This window comes from Engraulis encrasicolus, chromosome 10 (genome assembly GCF_034702125.1).
Source record: "Engraulis encrasicolus isolate BLACKSEA-1 chromosome 10, IST_EnEncr_1.0, whole genome shotgun sequence".
Taxonomy (NCBI): domain Eukaryota; kingdom Metazoa; phylum Chordata; class Actinopteri; order Clupeiformes; family Engraulidae; genus Engraulis; species Engraulis encrasicolus.
Window position 1 is genome coordinate 45,521,643 of NC_085866.1, and position 15,000 is coordinate 45,536,642.

Consider the following 15,000-nt stretch of genomic DNA (forward strand, 5'->3'; position numbering starts at 1 on the left):
ATTGAGGGTGAGTCTTTGTGTTTTCAAGAGTTTCTTGTGTCCCAGTTGTCAAGTATCCCCCATTCCCCACTTTGTTGACAGACACTTTTTTCCCATTAGGGTCAACTAGAAAGGTCTATCTGACAATTTGAATCAGCAAACTTTGTTCAAAAAGACTTTGGAGCAGTCAGCTGTTTTCATATCTACTCATGTCTTTGTACCGCTGATAATCGAATAGGCTTATTGCAATGGCCGTCATTGTGAAGGTAATGGGGAATAATGTCAAAATATTTTCTCCCCAAAACCATTCCCATGGGGATAGAAGAGAGTGAGTATTATGGCTTGGCCTAGGCCTTGTCAAATATCTATGGAGATGGAATGTTTGGTGGCCTTCCACTAGGTCCCAGGCTATCCTGTTTGGACCACCCAGGTTCTGTGCCACGCTCCACGCACCATACGGCATGACCATGACCTTGCCCATGACCACGATCCCAAATGTCCGAGTGGCCGGCAATTCAGCACTCTCCAAAGGGGCCTGGCTGCAAGATAAAATAGCCCCCGAGGCCCCTGTGATGAATGGGTGATGGGTCCCCTAATCTGTCTTTGTGTCACCTGGATGACCCGACAGGGCCGAGACGGTAGATTAATGTGCTGGGTGACCGAAGAACGCCCACCAAACGAAGCCAATGAAGGCATCCCTCCCTTTCATACTGCTCTACCACCCCATACATCACAGCCACCCTCCACGGCGAAACCACAAACACAGACCCAGTTAGTTATACAAGCCATGTCTTTCAACTAAAGCCTGGCTCAAACTACACGACTAGCGATTGTGTGTCCGATTTTGGCGTCGGGGTGCACCGCACACTAGAAGAGAATCGCAACTGTCAATCTTGTCGCTGCTCGCAGCCACCGAGACAATGCCCGACGTTCTATTTCCAGTCGCAAATATCAAACACTGTTTGATTTCTACGATTTGCGATCGGCGACTCTTTGAGCTGCCAAAGTTCTGTCTTAGAACGTCGCTCACGACGAGGAAATCTTTCCCGACAATCGCTTGCGATGGTCCTGGGGGGTAACGTTCCAGCGATTGTCGCAAGGGGGGTTTTCAGCCGAGAATCGGCGCGTTAGTCATGTAGTTTGAGCCAGGCTTAAGAGTAATTATAGTTGCATCAACCTCATAAAGGGAAAATAATGGTGACAAACACTATGATGGAGTGGAGGTTTATCATGATATATCCACCCCCTCTTGCAGACCTCTGAGTCATCTTCAATAATTGGGTTTTACTCAATTACTCAATTTTACTATAAGGAAATGATGGTGTTGTGACATACTGTATTCAAATGTTTTGTGTGTGGTGTACATGTATTTATTTGTACCACAGTTTACGTTGGTGTGTGTGTGTGTGTGTGTGTGTGTGTGTGTGTGTGTGTGTGTGTGTGTGTGTGTGTGTGTGTGTGTGTGTGTGCGTGTGTGAGTGTGCTTTCGTGTGTGCATGCTTGCGTATGTGCCTGCATACGTGTGTGTGCTTATGTGCTGATGTGTTTGTGTGTGCCAGCCATTGGATCGAAACACAGACCAGGTTATGAAAATATAATTACACACGTGTCAGTCATGGGTCCAAGCGCCATTTCCTCTCCCTCTGTCAGGTTTCATTCTCTTTTTTCTCTCTCTTAATGTGAAATCTTGCCATATGAAATCTTGCTTTATGACTTTCTGTACAGAAGACAGCAGGCAGAGCAACCACGGAATTAATTCCTCCATTTTATTTTCCAAGAAGGCTATGGTTCCAAATATGGTTCCATTTTAGGTAAGGGTGGATTCTGAAGGCGCTCACCCTGCTGTGAGCATGTGACTGACATGAATATAAAACGCCCGAGCGAGGTTTCCTTTTTTCCTATATTATTCATGCATCAGACAGACATATTTTATTGTTTGATGGACGCACTGGGCTTTCAAATGGAAGCATTCCCGTGTCTATCCCTCCTCTTTTATGTATCATTTTCAAATCATCGATATCTCTCTCTCTCTTTCTCTGAGTTTTTTCTTTATTTATTTGTTCCAAGGAAATGCGGAGATCTGTCAGTCTTCCAGTGACTGTAGGAATGGCATAACGAGGTCAGAATGGAGGGACTGTGACGGATTAGGCAAGTGAGTGCTGCACAATCCATTGCTTTTAATATGACAGCTGATTTCCAGGGCAGATTTAATACTTGAAAAGCATTCCCGCCAAATGACTTCAGACAATTGTTGTGATGTGTTTGCAGAAGAAGAAAAGCCATGTGCTATCCTATTTAGAATGGGCCTGTCTGGAACAGTTTTAGCCACAAGGAGGACACAAACCGTTCTAATTGTGGACTGCCTTTAGATGTTTTATGCATTAAAGGGGGGAAACCGACGATTGAAATGAGGCGTAATCTTATTACAGTCCTGACAGTGAAAGGCGTCTGTGAAAGTGCTGTTTGATGGGAGACGGGGCTACATATGGTTACTATTTGTATAGATTCAGCACCACCTTGTGCACTTGCATAAAAAGCTTATGTATCGGGTTACATATGAAAGCTCCAGACTAAATGTGCGCTTTCAAGCAAGAATACCCGTTCAGAATGCAATTTAATACAGGACCAGCCAGAATCTGTAAGCAGGAAATCCAGCCTATTGTCAAGAACCGCATGGAAAATGATCATGATGGAATTAACACACATAAACTCCTAGACATGTGCGCGCACAGAGGCACGCACGCATATGTGCATACACGCACAAATGGGAGTGTGCACACACACACACTAGCACGCATGCACACACACACGCACGCATGCACACACACACACGCACACACACAATTCATCAACATTATCAAGAGCTGTCTCTCTCCCCCACCTCTCTCTCATATGCGTGCACACACACACACGCACACATGCACACGCACGCACGCACGCACACACACACACACACACACACACACACACACACACACACATACACAAACGCACGCACACACACACACACACACGCACACGCACACGCACACGCACACACACACACACAGAATCTTGCTATTATAGTTCCACTAGTTAGATGTGCTATTGGCCTCCTAGTCATTATCGTTCTACCAGGAAGACAGAGTGAAGCAGTGTGCATGAGTCAGAGATTCTTCAAGAGACATTGTTTCTGCTATGGTTTCACAAGGCAGCAGGTGGACTGCAATCTGAGGACAATCTGGGGTGAGTGTTTCAGGTGTGTGTGTGTGTGTGTGTGTGTGTGTGTGTGTGTGTGTGTGTGTGTGTGTGTGTGTGTGTGTGTGTGTGTGTGTGTGTGTGTGTGTGTTTGAGATAGATAGAGAGAGAGAGAGAGAGAGAGAGAGAGAGAGAGAGAGAGAGAGAGAGAGAGAGAGAGAGAGAGAGAGAGAGAGAGAGAGAGAGAGAGAGAGAGAGAGAGAGAGAGAGAGAGAGAGATGGAAGGTGTCGTGGAAGAGGCTCATCCGATAAAGGTCTCTGGAGAGGCTTCAGCAACAGGGAGGCTGTATTGGTCAAGCCAATCCACACGGGGCCCTTTAAAGTGAGGCAGATCCTCCCTCAGAAGGCCCCAATCGACCGCTACGGCAACTGTTTGTACATAAAACAGCATGGCGAAATAGGCCTGTCTGGCCCCTTCCTGCAATTTATATAGGAATTGATCAAGCTACTCATACGAAAATCAATTCTGATCCTAAAACAAATGTCTGGGACAATGAGTGGCTATTTTGCAGACAAATGATGAAGCTCGGTGGCGTCTTGTAGTTTTTCATCAGCGGGCATCAAGGAGAGTCAACATAAAAATACAAGTAAGAGGACGTCCAGAATGGGTCTAAGCCGTGATGTCCCTGATCTATTGTGCTGCACTGAGTGAAGAGGCATCGTCATTTCTTTTCATTACAATGATAAATCTCTTTTATCTCTATTTACTAAAAGCGCCATTGATCTCAACCGCCTTAGAGGGATTATGTTTTGGATATTTGGTTAATAAAAGTTAGGCGTCGGAGTGTAGTGTACACACAACTTATATCCTCCAAATTTCTAACATATAACTCGTTTTTACATTGATCAATAAAGGTTCATGCTGAAATAAGGGAGCAGGTCTGCTGAGGGCTCTGGTAATGATATTTCTGATGCCGAGACATTCGCAATAATCCTGAAGGAAAGAGAGGAGGCGAATCTCACTTGGGCTGCTCATCCTGCTGCCTGTTTATTCTCACTCACTCAAATCTGATTATCTCTGAAGAAATCAGTCAGACACGAATAAACACACGCTGAAGTTCAGACACACACTATAAGGCAGGCATAAATACAACCCCGCCACACATATGTACGTACACACACTAATGCACGCATGCACGCACACAGGCATGCACTCAAACACGCACGCAAACACGCAAACACGCACACACGAACACACACACACACACACACACACACACACACACACACACACACACACACACACACACACACACACACACACACACACACACACACACACACACACACACACACACAGACACAGGTGTCTGGCTCTCTTGTGGAACAGGTGTAGATTGGTCTGCAACTAATGAGACACACCTTTACTTCCTCCAAATAGAGAAAGAAAAGAGTATGACTCTTTGGGGGAGCCTGTTTGTGCTCCTCCACCTCGGTGTCGTACTCATTAGCTTGTGTTTGGCTTATCCTCCGCCACCACAGTGTGAGCAGGTGGGAGACTACTACCCCTCCAGTCAGGGCCGCTGACAGCTTTGACTGGCCCAGGACAATAATCTGAAAGAGTCCCCCTCTCAATACATACTATGCAATGTATTCCTGATGCAAGGCCCCCCCCTCTCCCTGGGCCTGGGATAACTGACCCGTTTGTCTCGTCCCCGCTGACGGCAAGCCTGCCTCCAGGGGGTGCTGTGGTACAATGCGCTAAGCCCCCCACATTTGCACTTGTATGCCCATGGGGACCCCAGTTCGAGTCTGACCGGGGTCATTTCCCAGCCCTACCCCATATCTCTCTCCTGCTCATTTCTTGTCTCCTCTTACACTGTCCTGTCATAATTAAGGCCCAAAATACCCCCAAAAAACATACCTAAAAAAAGTCTGCCTTCAGTCATTATCAACAGCATTATGCCCTCTATCACAACAAGAATGAAGGCATGGCTCTCCTCAGCTTTAATAGCTAAATAAGTCTGACGGGCGGACAAAGATGCGTCCATCTATGCACTGCCACCTTGCCACAATTTAAGGAACGCGTTTCAGATGAACAGACTGACGGACAGACAGACAGACAGACAGACAGACAGACAGACAGACAGACCCTCTTATAGACAAGGACACATCAAAAAAAGCACTTACCGTGCCTGGCATGCACCTGTACCTCTGATATTATGCTACTTATTAGCATATCCTTATCACGTCCAATCGAAATGTCTACTTAATGTAATGTAATGTAAGGCAAAGTCATTTAATGTTATTCAGAGATTCACCATCTCTTCCCTCAGTACATACCAACCCAAATCTATCAGTCTGTTCAATACCCACTCTGTCATCCAAGTGGCAAAAACAAGTGCTGGTCACCTAAAAAAGTTGAAAAGCAGTTATGTGGTAAACCATAAAAAGTCTCGGTAGAGACTACAATTCAGTACTGTGTACTGGTGAATATTGGCTCATTAAAAACTGATGCCAAGCACACATGCAACTTCTGAAGATGTGTAAAACAACACCTAAGGTACACAGTTCTCGTCATGGGAAATGGAATTGATTCCCCTTGGAGTCACAGACAGCTCACTCTTCCAAACCCACATTGTCAGGATCGGACCCACATGTCTTGTTTTTGGACCCTTGTGTTTTGATGTCTCTCCCCCCTTGTGCTCTGTATGGGTTTCCTTGTGTTTTTGTTTACATTTTTGACCTGTCACCTTCTCTGTCCATGTGCTTTTGTGTTTTCCTGTCATGTGTTCTGCCCCACCCCTCGTTTGTGTCACCTGGTCCTCTTGTCTCGTTTGCCTTGCTTAGTTCTCCTGATTGTTTCCATCTGGTACCTGCCCCTTTTCTCGCTTCCTTGTTATCCTCCCGTTACCCATGCCTGCCTTCAGTCACTGTCTGCACCTGCTTACCTTGTTTGTCATTGCGCTCACCTGTTCTAGTTAGTCTCGTTTGCCCTGGTCATTGTCTCCACCTGTGTCTTGTCCTATCGTCTGCCCTGCTCATGTCCTTTTCTTATTGTCTGTGATTTAGTGTTTGATTGTCCCATTTGGTTCCTTGTTTGCCCCTCTGCCCTCGGTGATCTTTGTAATTGTCCACTCGTCTCCTTGTAGTCTTGCCACCTGCTCCCTGTTGTCTCCTGCCCTATCGTGTGCCACTTTGTTATCCCCCCCTGTGTATTTAAGTCCTGTGTTTCCATTGTCTTGCGTGGAATCATTTGTCCTGTTGTGTCGAATCGCTGTCCGTGAAACCTGTAAGTTTATCCCTGTATCCTGTAACTGTTATCCCGTGTTCTGTGTAGGCTAATGATAGTTTTTTCCCCCTCGTGGGTTTTTGTTTTCTCGTTCCTTGAGCTTTGTTCTGTTCCGAGTTTTGAGTTATAATAAACCCCTGACCTTTCCTGGATTTTTTGTGTGCTGCATTTGGGCTCTTCCTGAGAAAAACCTGACAGACATATAATATAAGAAAGTACCTTTCAGCTCGTTAGACTGAAACTTGGTTGCACTTGAATTATTTTTTAATAAAAAAAAAATGCTCAGGTTTGGGGACTGTGGTGAAGGATAAACATGAAAGGATAAACGAAGTAGTAGAGGGTAGTAAATCAGTAATTCTCAGGACATAGGGTATATATTGACTGAGAGGGGAGCAGGGGTTGGCACTGGCAGTCACTTGTTTGAAGAACAAACCAATCAGCATGGCAGTGGTCTAACATAAGGGCAGATGTCCTCTGGGAGTCGAAGGCTCCAGTGGTCACATCTATTTCCCCTGTCAGGCTTAGCGCCCCTGAGCGATGCCTGCCTTGCTCTCTCCGTCCCACTCGACCTCAGCGCTGCCTCCAAAACTTCCTCATTCTCCATGGGCATAGTGGATGGGGACATTTTACTGTGTTTTTTTTGTTGTTGTTTTTCTTAATGAAGACTTTCCTATCAGTAAATTGGCTAGAGGCCCATGCCAGGGGACCATATCTTCCTTTGACATCTTGATTACACTGATACATTGGTGAAGGATACATCTGAATAGCACAATAGCAATACAGCACATTTTCATGTGAATACCATATGCTTTAAATGATGCAGTTTTTGTGTTATGATGAGTGGAAATATTAAAACTCCTGATATGAATCCTATTTTAAATCTATAATAGTCATGATTCCTTTGTTGTAGATTGCCAGTGTGTAATGTTCTAGAAATGAGACAGAACAAGAAAATAGCACCAAAACACAGCATTTCATGTCTGTATGATGACTTTTGAGTACCCTGTGTTTGCATTTCGCCTAGGGCCCCAAAATGGCTAGATCCGCCCCTGTCTGAGACCTATTTGTCTCTAAACTAAAGGAGACAAATAAAGCAGTGGTTGGCATACAGGTGGAGCACTGACAGCAGTAATGGCGACATTGTCTTGTTATTTGGCTCCTCTGCTTCCGTAGGAGTCTCCTTTGTGACTACGTGGAGCTTCTCAATACAATATAATTTACGGCAATAACTCGTGGCGGTAGTTATGATGCATCCACTTGCCAATATCACCATAATGCCAAATCATATCATTTTACACCCTCAAAGACTACAGTCTCAGCATCACATCATAGCCTTGTAGTGCAGCTGTAGAAGGTGGATTTCCAGATATCTGCTGAGAGAGTGTGTAGTATATTTATTTTGGCAAGCTGTTTTTATGAAGAACCCAGGTTGTATTGCATACGGTGCTACATACGTCAATAACTGGTGGTGTTAGTGATAATATTAGTGTCCACATGCCAACATCATCATAATGCCAAATCATATCAGTTACACCCTCAAAGATTACATTGCAGTCTCTACATCGAATAATGTAGTACACCAGCGTATGCAGATATCTGTTGAGAGAGTGCACAATATGTTTATTTTGGCAGGCTGCTTTTATTGAGAACCCATGCAGGCTGGATTAGCTCCCTTACTGTAACTGTATAAGGTTTTCTTTTTTGTGTGGTGGTTGGCTACGCTCTGCCTCGCCCATTATGAACATGCTTACAAGCATTAATCCCCACAGCACCCGCTCCTTCCTAATCCCACTGTATTAGGCTTCCCCGGCAACAATGCCAGCAAAGCATGGCATGGGGTATGACATGGCACGGCAAGGCAGCATTGCACTCTTTGCATTGTTCACAGGGCCCGGGCCTGGGATTGCTATAAGAAATGGATCTTGCTGGAGGGTCACCCTGGCAGAAAATCACTTATAAAAAAATTGCAAACGCATTGGCATACACTACAGCAGGCCCTCCGCGATTTCCCAGAAAATGAATGTTGTAAATCATTAACCTGACTGTGGGATGCCAAGAGCATGACCCGACCCGCCCGAGTCCCAGACATATAACTGCATCTCTGGAGCATTTTGGACTTGAAGAGGGAGGGCAGAGTGGAGGCAGACTGTGTGGATGTGCCAGTCTGGCTCCGGCAATTTTCATATCTTTGTGTTCAGGGAAGAGGGCACTGTCAAGTTGCCCAGCCAATTTCAACTTGTTTGTATACTTTATTTATTTATTTCTGTTTTCATTTTCTTTATTTTTTTCATTGAATGGAGAGGCAAATTGCAGCTGTCATTTAAAAGCGCACAAGCAAACACGTGAGTTGCCGCAGGAGCGCTCTTCTCTCCACATCAGCCTCCCGGTTAGCGTAAGAGGGGTCAAACTAAGTGTCACTTTCTTTTATGGCTTTGCACAATGTGTTCTTCAAAGTGCAGATAAAAAGAACGACTGAAGAAGAAAACAAGAAGGAAAAGAAGATGCAAAAAATCCCAAAGGCCACTGGGGGGCTTGCGGTGCATCCATGAGCTTAACTTAAATCCGCAAGTACTCACAACTCAGGTAAACAAGTAAATTAGACACTCTGGAAAAAAAACTGGGCCAAAAGCAGCATGGAGATAAGACATTAGAGGCAAATTGGGAGACAGGTGATGAGGCTGATCAGTGGGAAGGGGGGGTGACTGGGGTCCTATCTACCGTTGTCAGCAACCCATTGAAGGTTATTAGTGATTAAAGCCGGCAAACTCGCACCTGCCAGCCCTGCTCAAACGAAGACCTATCTCGGTGAAAATGCGACTTCAGACGCACAGCTTAAGCCTCTCTGATGTGCAAAATTGTAGATTTATTTTCCTTTCCGCATGCTGAGGTGCAGTCAGAGCCCTTTTTTGACCAGCATGCACTTTTTTCAAAAAGATGTGTTTATTTACTGTAAAACCTGCACAAATGTTGGCAGATGAAAACGGCTGTTGGAAATAAATAATGAAATGTTTTGCATATTTATGTCGGATGGCGCTTGCTGTGTGTGTTGCGTGTGTGTGTGTGTGCGTATGCGTGCGTGCGTGCGTGCGTGTGTGTGTGTACAGTGTGTGTGTATGTGAGTGTGTGTACACCAGGAAGCAAACATTTCACTCTGGGGAGCTAAAGCCTCGTTTGAGTCTCCTCGTTTCAAATTTGATTTCGAATGCTCTCCGTTATCATTAGCCTTCATGTAGCGAATCACTTGTGTGCCAAAGTGCACAATCAGCTCTTCCCTCTGCCTATTGATGTTGCATCGCCGCCATCACGTGTGTGTGTGTGTGTGTTTGCGTGTGTGACTGCACGCTTTTTCAGGGAGTACAGGTATATAGGTCTAATGATGTACCAGAAAGAGCAGTCCAATTTACGGAAGGTGCTAGATATTTTGCAATTATTCAACTGGATATTTTATAATTCGAGAATATGTACAGACTCCATACATACCAGCATCACACATATGAACTTGTCCTATTTTTTTCTGTGTAATACATACTGGAGCCAAGCTAATTTACTTTGATGGCCAAGTTGTAGGCTACACCCACAGAGCAAAAGCAGTGTAGCCAACCTCACAAAGCGTGATTTTGCCTCCTTCTCCCCCTCTTTTTCTCCTTTCCTCATTCCCTCCTCTCCCCTTCTTTCCCACCATCCCCCACTCTCCAGACTTTCCATTAGTCAAATCTAGGCAATTGCCTTGGGCCCCGACCAAATCTGTCCTCTATAGGGGCCCCAACTGACACCAGTCGCGGTAAACAAGCAAAAAAGGCTTGATCTTAATTTGTCACTTACGGTATGTAAAGTACAGTAATCAAAGGTCTGTATGAGACACAACACTTAAATTGCAGCAAAACACACATGTCTCTATAGTGGCTTTTGAGGGCCCCATGTTTATATCTCGCCGAGGGCCCCTAAAAATGGCTAGATCCGCCCCTGCCTTTTCCTCCTCTTCCTTCCTGGCTCGTACTTCTAGTCTTGATTTCCCTACTTGATTGCCAGCAGCACCTCACACTCCCCATTCTAATCTGTGCCCAGGCCTCCTCTCAGTCTCTTAGTTTTTTAGAGGCCCATATTTCTGATCGAACTGTTTAGACATTCATTTCAGGCACAGCGCCGCTGATATGCGCTCAGGGCAGTAAACTCCTGCCCTGCGGAAGCCCCTGCTCTACCTTTCCCAGATTGCGGAAGGTATTAAGCAAGTCTAACAGCCCGGCCTCTTTATGAATAGGCAATGTGCAGCGAGAGAGCAAACTGGGGAGAGGCAAAGCTGAGGCAAAGCAGTGTGAGGAAAGGGCCAGGTTTTTTTTTCTTCCTAGTGCAAAACAGCGGTCCTTTTTCCTGGCAAATAAATAATGGAGGGAAATTATGGCGCACTATTAGGACTGCATTTTAAGAGCACAGTGCATACGCGGAGGTATGTATTATTCATCCACCATGAGTGTGAGAGTCAATTGCGTACTTTTCCCACCGACGATGGATGCCATGGGGGCGAATGCACTGCCTCCAGGGGTCAAAGGGTTGGCTGCTGCCACCCTGCTGTTGCCGCCCCCACCAAGTCAGGAACAGTTGCACTCTCGTCCCAGTGCAGTTACTGCTCTCCCAGAGCCACAGTGAGGAGGCGCAGGAGGAGGTGGCTGCTCTAAGATTTCAAGATTGTCGACATATTAAATGTATAGCACTAATTTATTTGTTTCGTTTCTCTCCCCCCCCCTCCACACACACAGACTATTAGGCACGTTTGTTTTGCTTAGGAACCATTAGTGGCTTAAATGAAATTTCAGTTTCAGTGGCTTCAGTTTTCAGATCGCCTACTTACCACTTAATGCACTTTTGAGTGGATTTCTAATGGTGCTAATCTTGTGAGTTTCTTAGCCACATTAGCGCATGACGTGTGCAGATGAAATGTGAGTAAGTGCAGTCGTAATTACACATAAAGTCTCGTAATGGTGTGTTCAGTCTTTCTGCATTCGAGTGGTGGCTGAGAGAGCATACCGCGTCCATGTCAATGATGAAATACCTGTAAAACTCTGTTTGCAGTGCTTAACAATGTGTTACTAATGTGGTAGCAATGGTTTAAAAAACATGGGGAGATGAATAGTAACATGGAACGAGGAGAACAATCACTATGGTAATTTGGATTTTCATTTTGAAAGTCTGTATTCATTTTTCAGGATTTTCCATCACAAAAAGGTTCTGTGAAAAGATTCAGAATATTTCCGTGCAATGTTTTATGGGTAATGTAATTTGGGTATGGGTAATGCAATAGCTTTTGCAAATACAAATAACATTTTGTTTACCTGGACATCAAAGGCGCTCCCTTAGCTCCTACTGTTCAAATCTTACATTTAAATGTAAGACAGTTGCTTATTGTTGTCATAACTTGGATTCAAAAGGTGCTAGAAAACATTTTCAAAACCTTGTGTCTTCTGCTCATGATTCAATTCGCCACAGATTTTGGGCCGTGAATATGAGGCACATATTGTCTAACACTTACTAATATATTCTATGCCACACCCCAGTACTCCTATCACATTATTATCCCAAAAACATTGAGGCAAAAAAAAATATTGGAGTTGCACGTGATTATTATTATTATTTTTACCCTAGGGTACCTAATCAGAAGTAGATAAGAAAACATCTGCTTCCTTTTAGCTCGGGTGTGATATCTATCCTCGTGTAGAGAAGAAGTTGGTCATGAGGAACGGGCTTGTAGGAGTAATTTATGCATGGTTGCCTTAAACACGTCTAATAATAGACAAAACATGTAGGGGAACAGAGAGTGCCAGTGTGCTGGCTATGAATAGCCATATAATAGTGGGAGCATGATGGGGCCTTCATAGATACAGGCACTGCTGTCAGCGAGCGAGATCATGGAAAATTAAAGGACGAAAATCTCTCTCTCTCTCTGTTTCTATTTCTCCCAATCTATCTTCCTCACTCACTCTCTCTCTCTCCCTATCTCCTTTGTCTCCATTTCTCTCATATCCCTCCCTCTTTCAGTATTTGTGTGTGTGTGTGTGTGTGTGTTTATGTTGGAGATAAAGACCCGTAAGACAGGGAGAAAATGCAAGAAGAGATCAAGAGATGAAAAGAGAGTCTTGGGAGGTGGGGATAATGTTGGAGGAGGAGGAGGTGGAGGAGGTAGTGATGGCCGTGGTGGAGGTGGTGGCAGCACAATTCATGGCTGGGAATGATGACATTTGACGAAGACAAAGCAAAGCCACCGAAAAAAGGAGTGAAAGGATGATGAGGAAGCCGTTATGCGGAGTGAAGGGGTGATAACGCATCAAGATGAAGGGTGATCAGGAACTGGGGAGGAGAAGAAGAAGAAGAAGAAGAAGAAGAAGAAGAAGAAGAAGAAGAAGAAGAAGAAGAAGAAGAAGAAGAAGTGACTGACAGCGGGAAAAGAGGGAATGAGCGGAAGCCAGAAAGACAGAGAGAGAGATGGAAAGAAAAAGACAAAAAGAACACAAGTCAGTGGTCGACAGAGAGAGAAAGAGAGTCAAGGAGATATATGAAGAAGAAGAAGAAGAAGAAGAAGAAAAATACTCATGAGTCTTTTCACATTTGACTGGCTGGCGATGCGCACACACGAGAGGGAGATTAGCCAGTATTAATTGCCTTCCGTCACAGAGGAACATCACAGCAGGCAGAAAAAAAGAGCTAAACTGGCAGTCAGGCAGGCAAGCAGGCCCCCATAGCACACCCCAGGGCCACTGGCAGCCTTGGCCAGGCTGGGTACAAAAATCATCTGAAAGGGCCCCCACTGCAGCACATAGAATGTACTACCCTCTTCTGGGCCCCCATCCTCCCTCCCTGGGCCCGGGGCAACCAACCCATTTGTCACCACTTGTCAACACCCCTGCTCATAACACCCTAGATTCCAGCCAGCCAGCGCCATTCCACACACCTGCCACTTAAAACGAGCCACCGCCGCCACTCCCAGTGCACGGGAGGTATTGTCAGGATGTTTTCTGGGTTGTTGTTGATGTTGTTGATGTTGTTGTTGTGTAGTCCATTCGCCTATTCTCTCCCCTCCCTCCCTCCTTTCCTCCCTATCAATTTATAGCAGATTAACTTGATTTGCTTTCTGCGTTCACTGCAATTAAGTGTGAGCGCACACTAGGGTAAAAGGGATCAGAGCAAAGTAATTACCTATATCCATCACTTTCAGTGGCAGCTCCAGGCCATGAATAAACATGCACATATGGTTGGACACTCACACCTCACAAGGTGGGTGTTTGCTGGAGGGATGGGGAGGGTGGATAGGGACGGGAGGGAGCTTGGTGTTCTGGGGATATGTATGTTTTTTTCTGCTGTTTATTTCCTGTTCACAATTTTTCCTCCGCAAAATACTTAATGCGTGTGCTGTTTGTTTCACGAAATGGCTACGACTGACGAAGGTGATGCCCTCTCTCTGACTCTCCCATGCATTTGTGACAACTTGTAAATGGCACACCTGGAGATTGTGGCTGTAAGGACATATTCACTTTATCTTTTGACAAACATTCACTTTCCGTATGTCTGGAAAATAATAGAATCTGTATGACTGAGTGTGAGAAACAACTGGCAAGCCATGGTGTAGACATGGAGGTTAATCTAAACAATCACTGTTGAAGGAAAAAAAATGGTAATGCCCTGCAGGCCTCTGAGTCATTGGCCAGTTTTCACTTTCAGCTCAGCTTGACATTAATCATAAAGAAATGATACAAAGGGACTCTCTGATATCGTGTCTTTATTTGCCTTGTCTCCATTGCCTTTGCCTTGTCTTGGCCTCATGCGGACTGCCGGCTTTGGGGCATGAGGAAGCAACAGACAATTGGCCAGGTAGGCAGGCGGGCGGGTAAGCAGGGGTGCAGGCAACTGGCCGAGCGGGCTGACAGGCATGCATGCAGGCAGACAGGCAGGCAGGCGGGCAGGCGGACCGGCCTTCATGCAGGCGGGAAGTCAGGTAGGCAGATGGGCTGGCGGGCTGGCAGTCAGGCAGGCGGGTGACCTGGCAGGCAGGCAGGCAGGCAGGCAGGCAGGCAGTCAGGCAGGCAGGCAGGCAGTCAGGCGGGCGGGTGGATGGACTGGCAGGCAGACAGGCAGGCAGGCAGGCAGGTAGGCAGGCAAGCATTCAGTTTGTGCTGGATTCCCACAGTAAAGTTAGCGGTGTCTACAGACTCAAGGGCAGCTCCAAAGGTGCCAAGCTGTCATTCCAACTACCAATCAAAACAAAAAACAAAACCCACTACATGCATTCAATATAGTTACTTAACAACATGTCTGTGACCGCGCCCTTTTACTATTGGCAATGCTTCATCTTAAATCTAACACACAGGCGTCTACAGTAACCAACACACTGCTCTTGGCAGAGTAAGTTCTTAGGAAAAACAACTGCAAAGTTGTAGGAAGCCCCAGCTATAGCTGTGGGGCAGGCACCGGTGGGGAGGTATTCTTTTGAAAAGATGCCTGCAGAACAGTTTTTTTCACGAGGGGAGTTGAAGAGAGTTGAGGGAGGTCCTTGTTATCAAACTCAG